The sequence below is a fragment of the Mustela putorius genome, unplaced genomic scaffold (assembly GCF_011764305.1).
Source record: "Mustela putorius furo isolate JIRA1106 unplaced genomic scaffold, ASM1176430v1.1 tig00003853_pilon_pilon_pilon, whole genome shotgun sequence".
Classification (NCBI taxonomy): Eukaryota; Metazoa; Chordata; class Mammalia; order Carnivora; family Mustelidae; genus Mustela; species Mustela putorius.
In genome coordinates, this window is record NW_025422005.1 from 63,589,398 (window position 1) to 63,602,519 (window position 13,122).

Here is a 13,122-nt window from a genome sequence, read left to right on the forward strand (position 1 = left end):
GCTTTCAATTAGTAGTGTTGATTCTACTCATGATCAGAGAAACCACACTGAATTGCAGAAACAGTCAGATAACTGAAGGAACACATCCCTGCAATAGTCCGTATTTTCTGTTATCTATGTTTATTGCTAAGACTGCACCACATTCTGTTATCATGAAATTGAAGGACTAATTTAAGGAATGTAAAAGTGAGTATCTTACTTCCTTGTTGTTGAGGATGATCAAGCCACTGATACTCTAAGAACCACTGAGTATAGAGGGAGCTCGGTGTAACTGGCATGTCCTGTTGTCCAATTAGCTCCAGAAACCAAGTGTCCTAATTCTCAGATCAATTCGACTGCCTGTTAGGGAAATAACCTACCTGCACTGGCTGGTGAAATTCTACCTTTTGTTTCTACACCGTCTCGGTACCACACACAATCTTTGAGGGCAGATACCCTTCTGGAAAGTAAGTCACACCCCCAACGCCCCGCAGGACTTAATCATCACTTGAGATTGAGAGAGTTTTTTCTTCACAGTCCACTCATACGATACTGTTGGAAGAGGAGAATTCTGAAGCTATATTCACTAGGCTCTGAAAATGGTTCCTTTGACTCAGAGAGAGCATCTTGTTTTGTTGCTTGTTTTTGCAGAACCTTAGAGAAGCCACTAGAGTAAAATTCCATGTAAATTGCTAAAGCATCAAATCAGAACTGTCCTTGGGCATTGTAACTTTGCAGAAGACCTCATTTAGTTTTTTTTTAAGTCCTCTACTTTTTTCCCCCTTTTCAGAATAGTCACAATTTGTTTATGGAGTAGAAAAGCTCTTCTTTCTCCACAGATATATTTCCCTTTGTTCATGCCTTGGAGACTTCAGAAAAATAGAAGCTCACTTTCATAAAAGTGAAGAACATCTTGATGAATAAATAGACAACTTCATATATTCATATTTTTGCCTATATAGTGAGCAGTGTCTCCTGAGAAACTCCAAAGGGACGCAAACCAGGGCATTTCATGGTTCCTTATTACCAAATATTCAAAGTACTAATTTTCTTGTGTTTAACTTTGTTGTCATTGCTACTGAGTAAATACCCATTTCTATTACATACAGTATATTTTATGCTTCCCTTTTTCTGAGTTCACACAGTTTTGGCTGTAATCTCTCATTCACTTTAAAAACCTGTAATCTTCATCTATTTATAGTAGAGACTGTAAACGCACGGTTTGTGCGCTTGGTGAGCTTTTTTTCTAGCATCGTATTGCTTTATTTATAGGCGCCATGTCTTAGAATAAAGTTTACTAAATGGCAAAGGGCTACTGGTATATTTCAGTTTGGTTAGCTTTTACAAGATAAGTGAGGAGTTGTGAACAAAACCAGAGAGCATTTTTCATTGAGAGAAAAAAAGGAAGGTAGGAGATCGGGCGCGAGGCAGGGGGAGATACTCAGGATACCCAGTACCCAGGGCAGAAAGGCGTCCAGCGTACTACTGCAGAAAATGACGAGAGAAAATGTCAGTCAGCCTCCACACCATGTTTGGGCCACATTAACTATCTAATGCTGGGGTATATTTCCTTTCTTGCTGATCAGACCCAAGAGCAGGTTGGGTCAGTACATACGTTGCTAAAATACAGAAGTCTTCATTCTTTCCTCCCTCCTTTTCTCCCCCTCCACTCCTCTTTTGCTCCCAAATGTTCTTTCTAGAAAACTCGGCACTCTTGAAGTTAAACCTTGTATGTGGGCAGTTTCTCATTTATAAATCAACTCCTAGTACTCTACTAAACTCTGTAGGTGACCCTTATTTGGATAAAATCTTAAAAGGAGAGTCTTCTTTGGGAATAAACTGATAATAACTTACATGCCATGTTTATCATAGGGCTGTATACCTCATTCAATCCCCTTAAGCACTCTGTGAGGTGTGTTACTAGCACCGTGTCACATATAAAGAAACAGAAACACAGAGAGGTTAAGTTGCTTGACCAAGGAGGCACAGCTAGTGATGAAATGAGGTTTTTGAACCCACGTGGTTTGACCCAGAGTCCATACCAAGTTGGAGCAGGCTATAGGTATAATCAATGATCCCAACATTTCAGTGATTTAACAGAATAAGGTTTTTTTTTTAGATGCTCCTCTCCAACCAGCTTCTCTCCAAGGATGACTCAAAGACACAGGTTCCTCCCATCATGTGGCTTTGCCCGCCTCTGTATTCTTGGGAGCCTCTCTATTTGGCCTGCTAATGGGGAAAGAGAATGGAGGATTCTGCATTGGAGGGTTTTATGTGTAAGTCTAGAAGCTGTGTGCAGCACCCCTTCCACATTTTATCCAAGCTCGGTCACGTGGCCTGGTAGAGGTGGGCAGTATTTTTCGGTGTGCCCAGGAGGAAAAGGACCAGGGTTTGATAAACATGTAGCAATCTCTGTCAGAATATTCTTAGCCATGGTAACATGTAATTTTAAAAAATTATTTAGTTTTGTGCAACTGTATGAAGTATGTTGATAACCCTTTTTATTTTTTTTTAAGATTTTATTTATTTATTTGACACAGAGAGACAGATGACAAGTAGGCAGAGGCAGGGAGAGAGATGCGGGGAAGCAGGCTCCCCTGCTGAGCAGAGAGCCTGATGCAAGGCTCCATCCCAGGACCCTGAGATCATGAGCCGAAGGCAGAGGCTGAACCCACTGAGCCATCCAGGCGTCCCAATAATCCTTCTTAAGAATACTTAAGAAAAACATCTCTTCACATGGATGTCAGTACGCACACCCAAACAATATAAGCTGGGGAACAAGATATTGTTCTAGGTCCTATAATGCCAAAAAGATAGGAAATCATTTCCCTTACCCAAAGAAATAAAGACAGAAATTGGTAAGCTAGCAACCCTTTCAAGTGAGTTAATTCTACCAACAGTAGAAATAACGTGTCTTTTAATGTCTTAATGGTCTTTGGTTAACATAAGACAGATCCATCCTTACCTCTGATCAACCAGTTGTGTGCGGGTGCCTCTTTGTAAAATGCCACAAAGATCAACTTCCCTTTTCAACTTCCCTTTGGTCTTCAGGTCTATGCAATGCCGTGATCGTTTTTTTTTTTTTTTTTTTTTAAGTAAAAAATGAAGCTGATGGTTCTCATATCTGAAAATAACAAATATCTCTCATGTACACCCGTCCGTTTCTCTATGCACACTGGCATATGAGGTTCAGAAAAGGGTCCTAAAATGTCCATATTTCCCCGTCCAGCACACAGTGTGTTCCCATGGAAAGAAGCCCTTCAGAATTTTTCTCTTCTGCTCCCAACATTTTTCTTCCTTTCTCAGTACTTTCTATTTTTGCACATTATTCTCTTTAAGCTATCTAGAAATCCTTTTCCCTTAATGCTAACAGAATTCCACATCCTAAAGTTCTTTCTCACCTAATAGGAAACTATTTGCTGCCTTGGGAAAAATGCTTTGTATGTTAGCATATAAATCTTCTTGGTTTGTCCATTGGGAGAGATTAGTTGAGACTCTAAAAACAAAATAATTAGAGAAGAAAAGCTGCCAGTGTTTACTTTCTTCCAAATCAATGTGGAATTCCTTTTAAGGACAAGATACTACAGTACCTATTTGGTAAATCACATCGGTTTGAATTTCTGTGTAAGACTTGTAACAGGTGATGATATCTGAAGGTGCTTTAGAGGATTAAATGAAGGTTCTCACTAGCCCATGGCTAAAGCGGCTGAGTAACACAAATACACAGCGTCTACACACACCGGCAGCACCTGACACTGTGCATTGTTGAGAATTCCTGCATCTATTATGGGTAACATTTTGCAAATATACTATTTTTTATGCTTAGGAAGTCACTTAAAAGTCTATGTAATCTTCCGGAAGAATTTTCCTCCACATGGCCAAATTTCTGCAGAAGTGTAACAGATAAAACACAATTCACTTAGAATGGTTTTCCATCTTTAGTGGCAGTTTAACCTCAACTTAAAATGGTTTGTCCAACACAGCTTTGGGGGAAGCTGATTATAATGGGTTTCATTCCCACCCAAAAAAGGGTTATACTCTATAATCTTTGGTAGATAAAAGAACATTAATGTTGAATGAGGACATTAATGTCATGCAAATGCATCTGTGGATCGTGCAGAGCTGTGAGTGCTGTTCAATATGGAACAATATAAAAAGGGGAAAGAGCATTCAACAACACAAACATATGGGTTCAATAAAACCAAATGAAATTTGACAGGAACAAATGTAAAGCAGGGCACTTAGGTTTGAAAAAGGCAAGAGCATGACTTAACAGCAGTACTCTTGAAAAATATTTGGAGGTTTTAGAACACTCTACTGTGATACATAACAATTTCAAAGGTTGCTGTGACCTAAGATGCAGAGAAGAGTCTAAGGCAAGATAGTAAGGTTCAGAATGGATTAGACCACTTCTGGAACTATTTTTAAAACTTGTTTTCTCTCCTTATTAAGAAAATGCAAACATTTCCTCAATGCCATTAAGTTGTCATAAAACCATTTTTAATAGGTTGGTTGTACCATAATGTATTTAACAATTCCTCCATCATTTTTCACTATAAGAGGAATGGGCTTGTTCGTGAGTCTTTGAACACTTCTCTGTATTTTTTCTCTTTTATTGTACCAACGTGCAGAGATTCCTGCTTCCTGGCACCCTTGCCAAAAATTGGTGTTATTTTTTCCATCTTTGCCAATCCTACATATGCTAAAAATGTTATCTTGCTTTCATTAGCATCTAGCCGATTACTATGGAAATTAAACACTTTTGCCTATTTCTTAGAAATTTATATTTCTTCTCTCCTGCATTAGTTCTTCCAGTATTTTGCCCATTTTTTTATTGCTGTGGAAGTCACAATACCTTAATGATACAGACAAATGAGAATTCATTCAAAAGAAAGGGAACAAGTAAAGGGCAATCAAGATCCTGAGAGAACCGGAAGTCCTGTTGCACCAGAGATTAGAAACATTTAGCTAGTTTGATAGAAGGTGTTAGGAGGAACTAAATTCAAACATTTGAAAGGTATTAATGCAGGTACAAAATGAGTTTCAAATTCTGTGGTTCCATTGGACAGAACTACAGCCAATGGGTGAAATTTCAGATTTTATCTCAGGACATTGAGGAAAAAATCCAAAATTAGAATGTAGGTTTTTAGAATGAGAAGATTTGTGGGAAGTATTCGCAGACAGATCAGACTACCTACTTGTTTGTAGCATTTTACGTGACTAAATAGAAAGTTGGATACCTTCATTGCCAAGGTCCCGTCCAAAGTGCATGTTCTGTGAAATGGGATGCAACTCCCTCTGGGAAAGCAAGATTTAACACGGAAACTCTGACAAAATTAGCCTAAAAATGTTGAGTTTGGGTGCTCCTTGCCTTAGCAGCAACATATTCAGATACCATCTCTTAAAACAAATTATTTCTAATGAGAGCAAATTCCACCAAATTCATGTTCAGAGTTGGTTCCCAAATGCTGGGAGTACATTCCATAGCTGGTCAGTGCACACATATACACGCCACAACCACCAACCCCAACTACTACTGCTGATCACTGACTTCATCCTTGAAATGCTACTCAAGGAGCTGTGACTTCTTTCCCTTCCCAGTGGGGGAAATTTGTTCACATTTCACACATTCATATTTTTATAGACTTGCTATTGTGCTATGTCTTTGAAATGTAATGACTCAAGAAAATTACTTTTGATATCATAGCATTCCTCATGTTGGTAATTTATGATAATAGATGTCACTGTAGATTTAAGAGTCATTTATATTGTCCACCTTTTCCTATTTCTGCAAGATTAAATAAATTCTTCATACCGAGTTTTGCTGCATTTTTCAGGTTTCTAGTCTGTATCACTCACTTTCAGTATATTTATAATCCTTTTATCTGGTCTTTGTAGTTTCAAAAATGGTGCCTTGTATATTTTATGTTTTGCGCAATCAATGCCCTATTCAAATTGCCCTCTTAAGGTTTTTGTAAAATAATATTCTCTATAATACAACTTTAAATTACCTGTCTTTTCCTTTACTAGACTTAATCCAAGAAGACTAATTGAACATTAAGCATTTTAATCATCCCACACTGTCAAACCTGTCTTCTCATTATTGAGAATTGGATAGGCCATGAGCTTAATTGTGTTGCTGGCAATGTAAGTAGACTGGAAGCTTGTTAATATGATTAGTATATAACTGTAGAATTAGTCCTGGTATTTATTAATATCTATACAAAAATATTATTTTAACAAATACACATGGAATATAACCAATTCACGGTACTTCATTTGTGCTTTGAAGAATACGGAGATGACTAGGCTATGGTACTTCTCTTTATGGCATTTACAAAAAAAAAAAAAAAATTAGAAAACCAATTCCACCTTCCAAATAGCCACAAGATAACCCAGAACAAATTAATGGCCACAAAAATGATGCAAACGAAAATGTTGCTTATGATACAGAAGTAAAAAAATTCTAAGGAAATGATTTAAATATAAAAATTGTCATTATATTTTATGTGCAAGTAGTGTTCTAATATACTTATAGGGGGATTTAAACGCTCAGGATGACACAGCACATGGTGGACCTCAGGAAGTACATCTTGAATTTCTATTAACAATGCCTTATAGAAATTATTAATACAGGAGACAGCCACGAAGACATAAAGACACTTTCATCTAACACAAGATGAGGCTTTCTGACAACAGTATCTTGTGGAAGAAGAGCAATGTTTGTTTGAAAATGTAGGAGTTATTTTTGAAAAGTGAAATGAAAACGTCTATGGTAAAATAAAATGCTCAAAACTCTTCTCCTGTCTGCTCTGAAATCTGCTAGGGGACCTCAGAGTTCAGTCAAGTCTCTGGTACTATTTTTAAATGTATTCATTGAACAAACAGTACCTTTCAAAGACATTTCAAAGTAAGCTGTGAATTCAAATAGCATAGGATGTGGAACCAATGTAGGTGTAAATATGGATTCGTTTTATCCCTTTTATCCACATAGATCAATTAGTCTTGTATTATTATTCTTGATATGCATTCCCTCTCAGCTTTAGGAGTTACCCTGAATGTGAATTACCCTAATTATGCTCTTTCTTATGATAGTATCATCTATACTTATCTACTGAGCTTAAATGAAACTTTTCTAATGTAATGTTAGTTATCCGCATCTAACTGGAGACTCAAGCAGGGCTAAGAAACAGACTGGGAAAGTAAAAATTGCTATATGTACCTCTTCTGCCTTTCATTTGTTGTCTACAACTTCCAAAGAAAATCTAATAGAGGAGTCACACTTCTGTGATTAAATGGCTTTCATGACCTGAATAACTTACTTCTGTCTTTGTGGAAGTGACCTAGTCCAGGAAAAAGTACTGTCCTATGTGGTAAGTGAGTTATTCTAGGTGGAAAATGAGAAAAGGGAGAGGAGATAGCTAGCTGTAAGATTAATAACTTCCATGTTTCTTCTCAAGCAATGCTAAAATCTTGTGCTCTTTCCAAAAGGCTCTTCTTCATTATCTGCTCAGCTGGAAGGGCTACCCAGGTGATCTCATGAGCTGTGTTACTGAGTCCAGAAAGAGATCCACATATATTTGATCAGTTGATTTTTATAAAAATGCTGAAGTTATTCAATGGAAAAAGAAAAGTGTTTTCAGCATATGGTGCTGAAACAACCAGATATCTATTAAAAAAAAAAAAAAAGATTCTCAACTCTTACCTCACACCACATAGAAAAATTAACCTGAGGGGGGAGGGGGGTTGGGAGAAGGGGGTGGGATTATGGACATTGGGGAGGGTATGTGCTTATGTATGATTGATCTAAGCATAAAAGAACAATAAAAATTCTAGAAGGAAACAAAGTATAAAATCTTCCTGACTTTGGATTAGACAAAAATTTCCTGAGATACAAAAAACAAAAATCATAAAAGAAAAATTTAACAATGGAGATTTAACCAAATTAAAAATGTTCTGAAAGACACTGTTAAGAATGTGAAAATATAAGTCACAGACAAGAGAACATATTTACAAGCTGACAAAGAATTTGTACCCTGAATAAACACATTGAGAGTTTTAGAGGGCAGGGGGATGGGGGAGATGGGTTAGCCACGTGATGGGTATTAAGGAGGGCACAGATTGCAAGGAACACTGGGTGTTATAAGCAAACAATGAATCTTGGAACAATACATCAAAAACAAATGATGTACTCTATGGTGAGTAACATAACATAATAAAAATTAATTAATTTTTAAAAAGAACTTTTACAACTCAACAATAAAAAGATAAACACCCCAATTTAAAATGGACAACCAATTTGGACATATGCTTCACAAGGGAAGATATACAAATGGACAATAAGCACATGGAAAGATGCTGAACACCACAATGAACAGGAAATACAAATTAAATGGAACACTCTACTAGGCATAAGGGACTTATTGGGTGAAAAATCTCAACACAGCTCCTGACTTTATGAAAATGTATGGTGTAATGAGAAACACAGAGAAATGAATAGGCATTCACAAACAATGTCATAGTGCTAGGAAAGGAAACACATAGGTGCTTTGGAGGTGATGACAGAGGAAATCCTAACACAGACAAAAGGTAGAAAGGGGTTTACCAAGGTAGACTTCCTGGTGAAAAAGAATTTAAGATGAGGTCAGAAAAATGAGTGGAAGCAAATTGAGCAAAGGAGATATGAAGAAGATAATCATGGATAAGGAACAGTATAATACAGAAAAAAGATGAAAAGAGAAAGCATGAAAAGTTCAAAAATCTAGGTTTACATACTATGGCTGTCTTGAGGAAGATCATAGCAGTTAGAAGTGGAAAGAGGTAGTTAGAGATAAATAAGTAATTTAATAAGTCTTATAGGCTGTCAGTAGGGATTTTAGCTTTACTATAAGAGCACTGCATGGAAAGCATAAAAATGTTTTAAACAAAGACGTATATCTGACTAGCTTTTTAAAAGGATCACAGAGAAAAGAGAGATCAAGTTTTTAGCTAGAATAATTGAGCATATATTGATATTACTGTTTATGAAAGGAAATGTAATAGAACAAGCAATTAAAGATTAATTGAGTTCTAGACATGGTCAGTTTGAGGTATATATAGGACTGAAATGAAGTTTTACATATGAAGTTCAAGAGAAAGGTCTAGTCTAGAGATACAAATTTGGGAGTTATAAATGTAATAGAGAATAAGTGCTATGGTAAAAATATATACAGATTATCATAAAAGATAAAGAACACCTATATTTCTTAAGAGCAAGATTGTAGAGGAGTAGGAGACCTAAATATTATCAAGCCCCAGGAATTCAGCTAGATAGTAACCATGCCATTCTGAACAGCTACAAACTCAACAGGATAGAAGAAGAGAAAAAGAGCAGCAATACTATGAACAGAAAATTGACCACTTTCCAGAAGGTAGGACAAGCAGAGCAGTGAATCTGAGGCAACATTTGGGACGATAGACTGTGGGGGGAGGTGCCAGCTCCCAGAAAGTGAGAGAGCAGTGGGACACAAAATTGGAACTTTTAGAAGTCTGCTCCACTGAGGGACGTTGCTCCAGACGCTAACCGGTGGGCAAAGCCCTTGTGGGGACAGTGTGGTCTCAGAACCCATGGGATCACAGAAAGACCAGGGGTATCTGCGAGTGGCAGAGCTCCCAGGTATTGGAGCAGGGAAGCTAGCTACAGAGACGGGAGCCAAGGAGTGCGCTCTCAGCTCGGGGTTACCCTAAACCGTGATCCGAAGCGTAGTTGGACCACTGCTCTTTAGGCAGGGACCCAACAAGCAGCAGATACGGGGAAACTCACCTCCCTCCTCCAGGAGGAGTGGCATGGGAACATGTGGCAAGAATTGGCTTGGTTTGGAGACTCCAAACAAGGCATGTGCCAGCAATACAAATGCTCAGTCACAAGCCAGATGAGCACGAAGTACAGCCAGACACCAGGGAGATGGGAGGGATTGACTGCTTTTCTGAGGAAGCACTGAGGGGTGTGAGGAGTGTGTATGCATACACACACACACATACATATATACACATATATATACACATATATGTATGTATATACATATATATTTTGTTTGTTTGTTTTCTTTTCTTTTTCTTTTCTTTCCTTTTTCCCCCTTTCTTCTCCCCCTGGTTTTGGGTCTCTTCTGATTTGGGTGGTGTAAATTTTTCTGGGATCATTGCTACCCTTTTAGTACTTTGTTCTCTCATTCATCTATTCTTTTTTTTTTTTTTTTTTTTAAAGATTTTATTTATTTATTTGTAAGAGAGAGAGAGTGAGAGCGAGCACAGGCAGACAGAGTGGAAGGCAGAGTCAGAGGGAGAAGCAGGCTCCCTGTGGAGCAAGGAGCCCGATGTGGGACTCGATCCCAGGACGCTGGGATCATGACCTGAGCCGAAGGCAGCTGCTTAACCAACTGAGCCACCCAGGCGTCCCTCATTCATCTATTCTTATCTGAATAAAATGTCGAAACAGAAAAACTCACCATAAAAAATAAATAAGTAAAAAACAAGAGGCAGTACTGACGGCTAGGCACCTAATGAATATGCACATTAGGAACGTCAGAACTAGAGTTCAGAATGATGATTATCAAGGTGCTGGCTGGGCTTGAAGAAAGCATGGAAGATACTAGAGTATCCCTTTCTGGAGAAATAAAATCTTTTTCTGGAGAAAGGAAAGAACTAAAATCTAGCCAAGTTAAAATTTAAAAAAACTATTAATGAGGTGCAATAAAAAATGGAGGCTCTTACTGCTAGAACAAATGAGGCAGAAGAGAGAATTAGTGATACAGAAGACCAAATGATGGAGAATAAGGAAGCTGAGCCAAAGAGAGACACATAATTACTGGCCCATGAGGGAAGAATTTGAGAGATAAGTGATACCATAAGATGAAACAATATTAGAATAATTGGAATCCCAGAAGAAGAAGAAAGAGAGAGGGGGGCAGAAGGTACATTGGAGCAAACTATAGCAGAGAATTCCCTAATTTGGCAAAGGGAACAAGCATCAAATCCAGGAGGCACAGAGAAACTCCCTCTAAATCAATAAAAATAGGTCCACACCCCATCATCTAATGGTAGAACTTACAAGTCTCAGTGACAAAGAGAAAATCCTGAGAGCAGCTTGGAACAAGAGGTCTATAACCTACAACAGTACAAATATTAGATGGGCATCAGACCTATCCATAGAGACCTAGCAGGCCAGAAAGAACTGGCATGATATATTCAGAGCACTAAACGAGAAAAATATGCAGCCAAGAATACTATATCCAGCTAAGCTGTCATTGAAAATAGAAGGAGAGATAAGAAGCTTCCAGGACAAATAAAAACTAAAAGAATTTGCAAGCCAGCCCTACAGGAAATATTGAAAGAGGTCCTCTAACCAAAGAGAGAGCCTAAAAGTAGTAGACGAGAAAGGAACAGAGACAATATACAGTAACAGTCACCTTACAGGCAATACAATGGCACTAAATTCATATCTTTCAAGAGTTACCCTGCATGTAAATGGGATAAATGCCCTAATCAAAAAACACAGGGTATCAGAATGGATAAAAAGCAAGACCCATTGATATGCTGTCTACAAGAAACTCATGTTAGACCCCAAGACACCTCCAGATTTAAAGTGAGGGGGTGGAAAACAATTGACCATGCTAATGGACATCAAAAGGAAGCTGGGTGGCGATCCTTATATCAGATAAATTAGATTTTAAGCTGAAGACCATAATAAGAGTTGAGGAAGGACACTATATCATACTTAAAGGGTCTGTCCAACAAGAACTTCTAACAATTTTTTAAAGAATTTCTAACAATTTTAAATATCTATACCCCTAGCTTGGGAGCAGCCAATTATCTAAACTGGTTAATAAAAAAAATCAAAGAAACATATCAACAATAATAAATAATAGTAGGGGACTTTAACACCCCTCTCACTGAAATGGACAGATCATCTAAGCAAAAGATCAACAAAGAAACAAAGGCTTTACATGACACACTGGACCAGATAAACATCACAGATATATTTAGAACATTTCACCCCCAAACAAAAGAATACACATTCTTCTCTAGTGCACATGGAACATATCTAGAATAGATCACATCCTGGGTCACAAATCAGGTCTCTAACAAGTATCAAATGATTGGGATCATTCCCTGAATATTTTCAGACCACAATTCTCTGAAGCTACAACTCAATCACAAGAGAAAAGTTGGAAAGAACCCAAATATATGGACGCTAAAGAGCATCCTATTAAAGGATGAATGGGTCAACCAGGAAATTAAAGAAGAATTGAAAAAAATCATGGAAACAAATGAAAATGGAAACACAACTGTTCAAAATGTTTGGGACACACCAAAGGCTGTCCTGAGAGGAAAATATATAGCAATACAAGACTTTCTCAAGAAACAAGAAAGGTCTCAAGTACACAACCTAACCCTACACCTAAAGGAGCTGGAGAAAGAACAGCAAAGAAAGCCTGAACCCAGCAGGAGAAGAGAAATAATAAAGGTCAGAGCTGAAACCAATGAAATAGAAATCAAAAGAATAGTAGAAAAATCAATGAAACTAGGAGATGGTTCTTTGAAAAAATTATTAAGATGGATAAATCCTTAGCCAGACTTATCAAAAAGAAAAGAGAAAAGATCCGAATTAATAAGATCATGAATGAAAGAGAAGAGATCACACCAACACCAAAGAAATAAAACAATTATAAAGACATATTATGAGCAACTATACACCAGCAAATTTGACAATCTGGAAAAAATGGATGGGTTCCTAGAGACATAAAAACTACCAAAACTGAACCAGGAAGAAATAGAAAACCTGAACAGGCCCAAAAACAGTAATGGGATTGAAGTAGTCCTCAAAAATCTCCCAACAAACAAGAGCTCAGGGCCAGTTGGCTTCCCAGGGGAATTCTACCAGATATTTAAAAAAGAATTAATACCTATTCTCCTGAAACTGTTTCAAAAAATAGAAATGGAAGGAAGACTTCCAAACTCATTTTTACATTGATCACAAAACCAGACAAAGAACCCATCAAAAAAGGAGAATTATAGACCAATATCCTTGATGAACACAGATGCAAAAATTTTCACCAAAATACTAGCCAATAGGATCCAACAGTACATTGTTATTTATCAAAACCA